We start from the raw sequence: 10,314 nt of genomic DNA, 5'->3' as shown, positions 1-10,314 counted from the left end.
AGAAGGATGCTAGACCCAGATTGCTAAGATGGATACTCCTTTTGCAAGAATTCGATCTTAAAATAAAAGATCGAAAAGGTTCTAGGAATCAGGTAGTTGATCATTTGTCTCATGTGGAAAATCCTCCTACTGAGGTAGAAGATATCAAAGAGAGATTTTCCGATGAACATATATTTTCAGTCACAACCGTTATAAATCGACCACCTTGGTTCGCTGATATTGCCAACTATTTGGCTGGAGGATGGATTCCAAAAGATCTTTTTTATGAACAAAAGAAAAAACTTAAAAAAGAAGCAAGACATTATTACTGGGAAGATTCTTACTTGTTTAAATTTTGTGCAGATGTCGTAATCATGATATGTGTGTCGTAAACAGAAATGAACAACATCTTAAGTCACTGCCATGATGGGGCTGTAGGAGGACACTATGGAGGAAGAAGGACAGTAGCCAAAGTACTTGAAGTTGGATTTTTCTGGCCTACTCTATTCAAAGATGCATGGAATTATGTCGCCACATGCGATAAATGCCAGAGAATCGGTAATATTTTAAAAGGGACGAAATGCCTCTTAACTCTATTTTTGTGTGTGAAATCTTTTATGTATGGGGCATTGATTTTATGGGTCTTTTTCCTCCTTCAAACAGCTATGAATATATTTTGGTAGTTGTTGACTATGTTTCAAAATGGGTAGAAGCAATTGCTACTAGAAAAAATGATGCTCATATTGTTAGTGATTTTCTCAAGAAAAATATTTTTTCTAGATTTGGAACTCCACGAGTTATAATAAGTGATAAAGAAACTCATTTGATAAATAGACAATTTGCTAGTTTGTTACTAAAATATGGAGTAACTCATAAAACAGGAACCCTATATCATGCTCAAACAAGCGGGCAAGTAGAAGTTTACAACAGAGAATTAAAAAGAATTTTAGAAAAAACTATCGGTTTTTCTCGAAAAGATTGGTCTTTAAAATTGAATGATGCTTTATGGGCGTACAGAACTGCTTATAAAACTCTCATAAGCACATCTCCTTATAGACTAGTCTTTGGGAAAGTTTGTCATTTACCTATGGAATTAGAACATAAAGCATATTGGGCATAAAATTGTTGAATTTAAACCTACCAGAAGCAGGTAAAAATCGTCTATTGCAACTTGATGAGTTGGAAGAGTTCAGACTTACAACATACGAAAATGCTAAATTGTACAAGAAAAAGACAAAAAAAATGGCATGACAAGCTCATCCGCCATAAAGATTTTAAAGTTGGGAATCATGTTCTGTTGTACAATAGCCGATTGAGATTATTTTCCAGGAAAGTTTAAGTCACGTTGGACATGACCATACACAATAACAAAGATTACCCCATATGGTGCCATTGAAATACAACATATAAATGGGGGAGAAAAATTTAAGGTAAATGGTCACCAACTAAAGCCTTATGTCACTAGAATATTTGACAAACAGGTTTCAACAATCCTTATTGCTTAAAAAAAATTAAATAATATCAATCCTTACTTCTTAAATCTTTCTAAATAATATTAGTTATATAAAAATAGTAACGTAATTAATTATGTACATGTACATAAATTTGATGCTTGCGTTAGTATTAGTGAGTTGATGATATATATATATATATATATTATTTATAGTATATGTATTAGTGTTTCCTATAAAAAAATTACTTTTTCGTAAGAATAGTTTCGTTCTTCTATATGTATTAAATAAGTGTCGTGCCCCCTTTTTTCTCCTCACGGTATCGGGTTTCGACATTCATTGGGAACAACTCGTTCCTTTTGGGAATTTGGTATTTGAAGAGTCGCCACCTAATGAATTAAGGTGCGTTAGGGCACCTAGAGTAATTAACTCATGGACTGGTTTGCATTACCAGAAATTTAGGGTAAGGTCCCGAAATAACCTTGAGGGGAAGGTGTTAGGCACCTCTCTCAGTCCACAACGGTAGGTCCCGACCGAACTTATACTTATGAATTAGTCCTTTTATCAAATAAATGATTTAAACACATACTTATAAATAAAGGCATGTTTTGGACATTGTATGACTCAAGTAATGAGATAAAAAAAAGACTTGAAGAAGTTGCATACATATAGAAAAGTAAAGTTTAAACATCGGAAATTGGGAAAGAGGGGTCCTAGGTTGGTTAGCCTACAGGATCACCCCACACAATGCTCGGTAAACACTCCTCAATGAGGGTCTACACGTGACATTAGTGCGTAGTCATCATATCCTTACTACCCAATTCCCTCCCCTTGGTCATAGCCTAATGCACTCTAACAACCTTGAAAATGTCCTATGCGTGCACCACTTGTCCCTTCCTCGTGGACCTGGAGGTATTTTAGGACCTCTACTTTTGGACAGTGCTAGACATTCCTAAGGTTTTAAAAGGATAAAAGTCTAGGAGTCAATCAAGAACAATTAGGATTGCAGTTAAAGAGAACAAATTACAGGCCCACAGACACCTCCACAAATATAACAAGTAAATGCACGTCTTCAAACAACAGTCAGGTATTTAAGAGAAAATCCTAGAACATGATATCTATGTGAGCATGGATTATATAGTATTGAATAAGGACAGAGTGTCAAAATCCTATTTATCTTGCCTACTGATTCAAACCTATTAAATCTGAACAGTTTTAAATAATAAAGCACAGTTTCATAGTTGCAGAATTTAAATCGCCCTAGAGGCTTGCCTATGTGCATAACAGTGGTGTCTTAAGAGCATGATATCTACATTGATTAGGAATGCAGTAAAACAGTGAATAGTTTTTAAAACGAACAATTTGAGACCCTATAGACATGTTTTCTAGCGGTATTAATTTAAGGCAGTGCTTGAAAGCTCATTTAAAGAAGCGTACAGTTGATTAAACCAATTCAGAATGAACTAATACGAATTAAATTGTTTTTAAGTTCTATAGGCATGATTTCTATTAGTGTTGATTTTAATCCCTATAGGCATGGTATCTAGTTATTAAAGCTGACTCTTGAACTTATAGGCATGATATCTAAGAAGACGAATATGAATACATGTTGTAACAAAAACTGAACTTTAATTACTTTATCTCTATAGGCATGATATATAATTATAAGGATGATTTTGACTTTATAGCATGATTTCTATTATTAGAGTCATTTAGATACTATAGCCATGGTTTCTAATATTGTGGAAGTAAAGCAAACATAGAAAATGCATTAACACAATCTTATAGGCATGGTATCTACCCGACTTACCCAACATATATAACTATCCACCCCTTTTCACTAATCACCCCAATGTTGTTTATAATAATTATTGCAAACCAATGAATTAAAATACATAAATGAACAGAAGTTAATATATAGGGAGCCTACAGTAGGCCCAAATGACTTCCAAGCCTACAATAGCCTCAAATGCCAATGTTCCATAGATAGTATCATGTCTAGGTGTGTCAGAGTTCCCTAAGGACCTCATGGATCCCGAGCAGTGCTCACACCTAGACTTTTTCTCAAACATTAACTGATTTAGGTGCAGTGTGGAAAGGCCAACTCTGACATGCCAGAATTTAGAGAGATCTCAAGGGTCTCAAGGCAGTACACATATCAGAGGGGAAGAACCTAATATCCTAAGAGTGAAGTGAGAGTGCTTGACATAGTTTTGTTTTGAAAATAGTACAGAGATGACTTCAAAAGTAGAAAAGTTTTTCAGAAATAGGAAATAACTTAGCTGTAAAAGATAGTTTGAGAAGAGTACCAAGAAGCAGATAATCAATTGGTCATAAGAGACATCCAGATTCAGAAAAGAACACTTAACAAACCGATCTTCACATGGGGATAAAGGGATTGTGGTACAAAAGAATCACATTAGGGTACATGGATAAGGATAGAGTAAACATATAGTCACAAACTGCACGCAACACTTAGGATCTTAGAGACTCAATAAATAGTTAGGACATAGATAATAGTTGGCCTATCTTGAACATAATAAAACATATAGTTTGGACATGCTAGGTGAAGAAGTAAGCAGGAAAGAGTGCAGAGTGTAAAACATGCATGGAACAGGACAAAGTTTAGACATACTGAGAAAACAAATAAACAGGAATACAAGTTAAAATCATAACTGATGAACTAGTGCAGGAATGAAACACATAGGGTTTGGATCTCAAAACTTAATTAGAGACATACCAGTTGAAGAAAAGGGTGCAGAATATAAAGCAAATAAATTTCCAATATTTAGCCTTGGCTTTTAGCCGGCTAGATCAGTGAGTATCTGTAACAACCTGACCGGTCGTTTGGAGCCTTTGTACTTTGCTCGCCAGTTCTCGGGCATGACTAGCTCCGTGTGATGTATTGTGACTTATATAAATCGTCGGTTTTGGTTTTCAGGATAATCGGAATGAATTTGGAAAAAATAGTTCTCAGTTTGAAGCTTAAAATTTGAAAGTTTTGACCAAGTTTTGACAGGTTGGTATATGATCTCAGATTGGAATTTTTATGATTTGACTAGTGTCATTAGGTGTTTTTGTACTTAGGAGCGTTATCAGAATGTGTTTTGGAGGTCCGGAGTAGATTTAGGCTTAAATTGGCAAAATTAGAATTTTAGTGTTTTCTGGTTGATAGTGGAGATTTTGATATAGGGGTCAGAATATAATTTCATAAATTAGAGTAGGTCCGTTTTGTCATTTGGGATATGTGTGCAAAATTTTAGGTCATTCGGGCGTGGGTTGATAGACTCTTTGATCAAAAGCAGAATTCGGAAGATTTTGGAACCTTAGGCTTGAATCTGATGTTATTTGGTTGATTCGATGTCGTTTGAGGTATTTTGAAGATTGGTATAGGTTTGGATAGTGGTATATGACTTGTTTGTATTTTTGGTTGAGGTCTTGGAGGCCTCGGGGTGATTTCAGGTGGTTATCGGGAGATTTTGAGTTGGGTTTGGCAGCTGAAGTTTCCTATTGCTGTCATAATCGCACTTGCGGCTAGGGGACCGCAGGTGCGAACTTGTAGAAGAGGATGTGAGCCGCAGATAAGGTCACAGACGAAGAGAGCAGAAGACGCAGACGCGGGAGGTGAGTCGCACATGCGAGCCCGCAGATGCGGAGTCTGGGTAGCAGGTGCAGAAAGGGGACTTAAGTGAAAAATTGCAGAAGCGGTACATTTGACTTTAGAAGCGGTAGCGCAGAAGCGAAAATAGACCGCAGGTATGAAAAGCTTAGGTCAGAAAGTATAAAAGATTTCCTTTGCAATTTTTGCTCATTTTACTCAATATTTCATTCGTGGTGAAGCTTTTGGGAGCAATTTCAAGGGAGATTTTTAGAGGGATTCATTGAGGTAAGGTCCTTGGTTCCTAAGCTCGTTATTATGGTGATTTTTATCATTTTTAGCATGAAATTTAAGGGAAAATCAGTGGTAAATTGGGTGTTAGGGCTTGCTTAATTTAAGTGATTTGAGTGGTGATTTGAGGGGCCATTTGATGTCCGATTTTGGTACTTTTGGTATGAATGAACCCGTGGGAGGATAAGGAGTCTATTTATGTAATTTTTATCGAATTCCAAGACGTGGGCCCGGGGATCAGGTTTGGCCAATTTTAGGATTTGTGTTGTAATTTGATTATTTTCGCATTGGTCTCGTTCCCTTAGCATATTTTGACATCATGATTCTGATTTTAGATAGATTCGACGTGAGTTGAGGCCGATTCGAGAGGCGAAGGCATCGCGGGCTAGAGTTTGGACCAGATAGAGGTAAGTAATGATTGTAAATGTTTGTCTTGAGGGTATGAAACCCCGAATTGCACATCGTTGTGCTACTGTGAGGTGACGCACACGCTAGATGAAGAGCGTGGGGTCGTGCACCATTGGAGATTGTGACTTAGTCCATCTCGTATGATTGTTTGGTCGCGTATTTGATTGAAAACTGTTTGCTATCATCATGTTTTTGGCTGAATGCCATATTTGGGCCTCGTGCTAACTGTTTTGGACCCTTAGGGGATTTTTACTACCATTCCCCACTATTTTGACTTTATACTTTTACTCAGTCATGCTATATTCTACTGTTTTTATAACTCATCCATGTTTACTCTGTTTTGACATCTTAAATGATATTTTGAGCTGAGTATCATATTTTACTGACCCCGAGTGGCTTTTAGAGATTTCTGACTGAGTAGGGCCGAGGGCCTCCGTTGTGAATTTATTATAGGATCGGGTTGCGCGCCATAGCGGTATTGTACTTATTCATGATTATGAGGCTGAGGGCCTGAGTTGTTATTCCATGAGGTGGCTTGATATGCGGCCGAGAGCCTGTTTGATTATTCCACGAGATGGATTGTTATTGCACTTGGGTCGTAAGGGGCCCCTTCCGGAGTCTGTACACCCCTAGTGAGTGCGGGTACCCTGAGTGAGTGATATATTGATTATGTCAAAAGATGGTTTGTCATTGCGCTTGGGCCGTATGGGGCCCCTCCCAGAGTTTGTACACCCCTGTGAGCGCGGGTACCCAGTGTGAGTGATATGATGTAGCCCGAGGGGCTGTTCTTATTTCATGTTGTTGCCCGAGGGGCTGTTCTTGATCCATGTTATGCCCGAGGGGTAGAGTACGAGTGATTATGAGATAGCCCGAGGGGTTGGTTCTGATGATATTATGCCCGATGGGCGGTTTATGGTACATGTTTTGCCCGATGGGCTGTTTACGTTTCTATCATTTTGTACTCACTATTTTATCACTCGTTTGAAACTATTGAAAGTTGTTTTAAAAAGGGTTTTAATGAAACTGAGCTTGATTTATGAAGAAAATGATTTCTGTACTGTTTGGGAATGTACTGCATTTGCTGTAGCATTATGCGATGTTTTACATGCTTTCTTACTGCTCAGCTTTCATTTACTTTTATAAGTTTATTACTCACTAAGTTGTCATACTTACATTACTCTGTGCACCTCGTGTGTAGATCCAGGTATTTCTGAACCCAGTAGCGGGTGTTGATTGCTCAGTGGCAGAGTCAGCGGAGTTAGCAAAGTAGCTGCCTGGCGTTCGCAGCCCTGCTTTTCTCCCTCTTGTCTTCCTTAGATTGTATTTAGCACATTTTTTTAAACTCTTCTATATATTCAGACCTTAGTAGATGCTCGTGACTTGTGACACCCCAATGTCGGGCTTGTGTATTTATTCTGCACTGTTCATTTAGACTTTCATTATGAGATATCTGATTAATTAAAAGCTTAAAAATGATTATTATTGATTAAATGGTTAATTCGGGAGTTGTGTCGACTGGCCTAGTTTCACGATAGCCGCCATCACGACCGGGTTGATTTTAGGGTCGTGACAAGTTGGTATCAGAGCCTACGTTACATAGGTCTCACGAGTCAAGAGAAGGTTTAGTAGAGTCTCGCGGATCGGTACGGAGACGTCTGTACATATCCTTGGGAGGCTACAGAACCTTTAGGGAAAAAAACTTCACATTCTTAAATTCTTATCGTGCGTCCTTGATTTAGCCTGTAATGTAACTCTTTGAATTCCTTCCACACATTCGTATGTGCGCATGAGCGCTCAGTATCAGATGTACATTGATGGCTTGTGATTCCCTGATCGAGGGGTGAGATAAGATCTCTGTGTTGATGTTGGGCCAGTCTGAAGGACTTGAGGCCAATTTTTTCCTATAGCTTGAGCACTGAGGTGCTGATTGTGTGAGCACGTATTTTTTTTGAATTTATATGTTCGATAGCATCCCTATTAGTGGAAATGATGGTTGGATGACTATGTGATAAGTATGAGGTGACTGCGAGATGTGTTCATATGATTTGAATGAGACGAGAAGGGTCTGCTTGGGGGTAGTAAGAACTATCCGGTGCTTGATTTCCATCGTGATTTGATGTATGGCTCGCGTTGTAGGTGTCTTGAAGGATCTTTTCATGCTGCCTAGTTGGGAAGTGAAGTGGATTTCACTTTGGGATATGAGTTCAGACTTAGGAAGATTAAGTGACAGCATAATGTTTATGACGGTGGAATAGTATAAAGAGATGTTAGTTTGAGGCGAAGCAGGTGGGTTATATCCTGCGGAGTATTCTGAAGTTTGTGTGATCATTTATGTTATTTAATGGAAGATCTCTGTTACCAATGAAATATATGTGTTGCAATTTGAATTTGGGTTGCCTAAGAGAGTGGACTTGACTGTTATAAGGGTGAATACGAGAGTTTGCAGAAGATTTAAAGTACTAGATGGTTTGTGTTGCACGAGCTTATGAAGGATTGAGTTTAATCTCACTATGGTATTATGGCATTAATAGAGTATATGCGTTATGATTTATTGTGTGTTTTGATCTATTTCTTGAAGCCAAGTGGAGGAGTCTGCTATAGATTAGTTGATTGCAGGGTTATGTAACATGTTGGTTCCAATTTGAGGCGTACTGGTGAATTAGTTATGGCTTATAGAGGTTGAGACCGAGGATGGCTCGAGTAAAGGAAATTTCAATGAAGGTTATGTTATGCTTTATGGGTGTATGAGAATCACGGAATGAGTTGAGTTGTTATTGGTAAAGGATGTACGGTACATAGAACAGGAAGTTGATTGGTTGCATTAAGGTGAGGTTACACTCTATGGTGTTGGAGTGCTATTGGAGCGCAGGTCGTCCGGACCGTTTGATCGGTCTAATAGTGGTTTGAGTAGAGTGGATGATTCTCGAGAGTGGTTCTAATGGGTTTAATATTTGACATCTAATAATTGGAGATTTTCAAGTTGTATATTTGGCTAGAAACTGAGGTTTATAGTGGAGGGTGTCAAGACTCATGGTATTTCTATATCCTTATGGGATTCTATATATCAACATCAGGAAGGTGAAGGTAATGGCTTTGGGTTAGTAGGGAGTCACTTCAAGGTAAGTATTTTGAATGGGGTGCATTTGGGAATATTTAAGAGAGTATCAAACGGCTTATGAGCCTTAGACGGTGTAGTTTTATGCTTGGGTCTCGTGTGGTGAGTCTGGGTTAAGGAATTGTGGTGTTATAGCAAGAAGAACATATCAAGTTGAAGGTAAATCAAAAGGAACTTAGGTAGATGGGATAGCTTGGTGGTAGGCCGGATCGGCATGCTAAGGATATGACTAGTTCTTTGTGTGCTTTCGTGGTAAAGAGTTTATACAGGTGTTTCGCAGCAATTCTTTTGGGTTTTAGTGGCCTGCGTAGCTTGGTTGAGTCACAAGGATTCAGTCCTAACGGTTTAGTTTTGTGCGAATGGAATTCGGAGAGTTCTTGATGGTTTCTACCACGATTAGGGATGTATATTTTCTACGAGCGTGAGGAGCATAGGATGTGTAGTGATTTTCTTCTAGATGGGATCAATGGAAAATTCCTAGTTGAGTACGTAGCTGCTTATGGCTCGGAAGGGATATGAAGTACTCATTTTTATCCTAGGATGGTATGGTATATGAGGTTTGTTATGTAGTATGGAGAATTGCATGTGTAAAGTCACGGTTTAGTTTTGAAAGGTATATGAGGTTTGTTTTGAAAGGAAGGTCATAATTCTTAGGTAGCATGGGCAGTTTCAGGTGGCTAGGTAAATGAGATCACTAATTGGTGTGGCTTGATGAGGGTATACATTTTAGAAAGGGTGATGTGTTTGAGTTGAGGATACTTCATTAGTATTGCGGCACTCTCTTGTTGGATCGACTACTAATATCCAAGTTTGCTTGGTGGCACAGAAGAATTATAGGAGTACCTCTCGTGGGATGATTGGGTATTAGAGGTGTACTGTGTATTCGGACGGTGGAGTTGGGATCGGATATGGTGATTCGCGTGCTGTATGGATTGGGAAACTGGGAGTTCTCATAAACAAGTTAGGTCATGGTTATGGACGGCGTATATCGGTCTTGTGTAGTAACTATTGGAGGTTTGGAGACCCGAGTGGGTCCTTATTTCTTAGTATGCTAGATTTTGGTATGACATTGGGTATGTACTGGTTGTCTCTGTGTCATGTTATTTTGGGTTGTTTCGCTAAGGCGACAGCGTTGGCTATGCCGGGGATGCCACGGATTGAGTGGCGAGGTTTGACAGGTTATGTTCCCAGTAGGGCGATTTCATTTTTGAAGATCCAGCGGATGGTTGGGAAGGGTTGTCTTTCTTGTTTGGCATTCGTGATGGATGTCAGTGCAGATATTTCTAAAATTGATTCAATTCCGGTGGTGAGGGATTTTTCGGATATGTTTCCTGCTGTCAGGCATGTCGTCGGATAGGGTTGTTGGTTTCGGTATTGATTTGGTGATGGGCACCGTATCGTGTGGCACAGGTGTAGTTAAAGGAGTTGAAGGAGCAGCTTCAGGAACTCCTTGACAAAGGGTTCATTGGTAG

The sequence above is a fragment of the Nicotiana sylvestris genome, chromosome 2 (genome assembly GCF_000393655.2).
Source record: "Nicotiana sylvestris chromosome 2, ASM39365v2, whole genome shotgun sequence".
Lineage (NCBI taxonomy): Eukaryota > Viridiplantae > Streptophyta > Magnoliopsida > Solanales > Solanaceae > Nicotiana > Nicotiana sylvestris.
The sequence above is the reverse complement of the archived record's forward strand: the minus strand, read 5'-3'. Positions refer to the sequence as shown.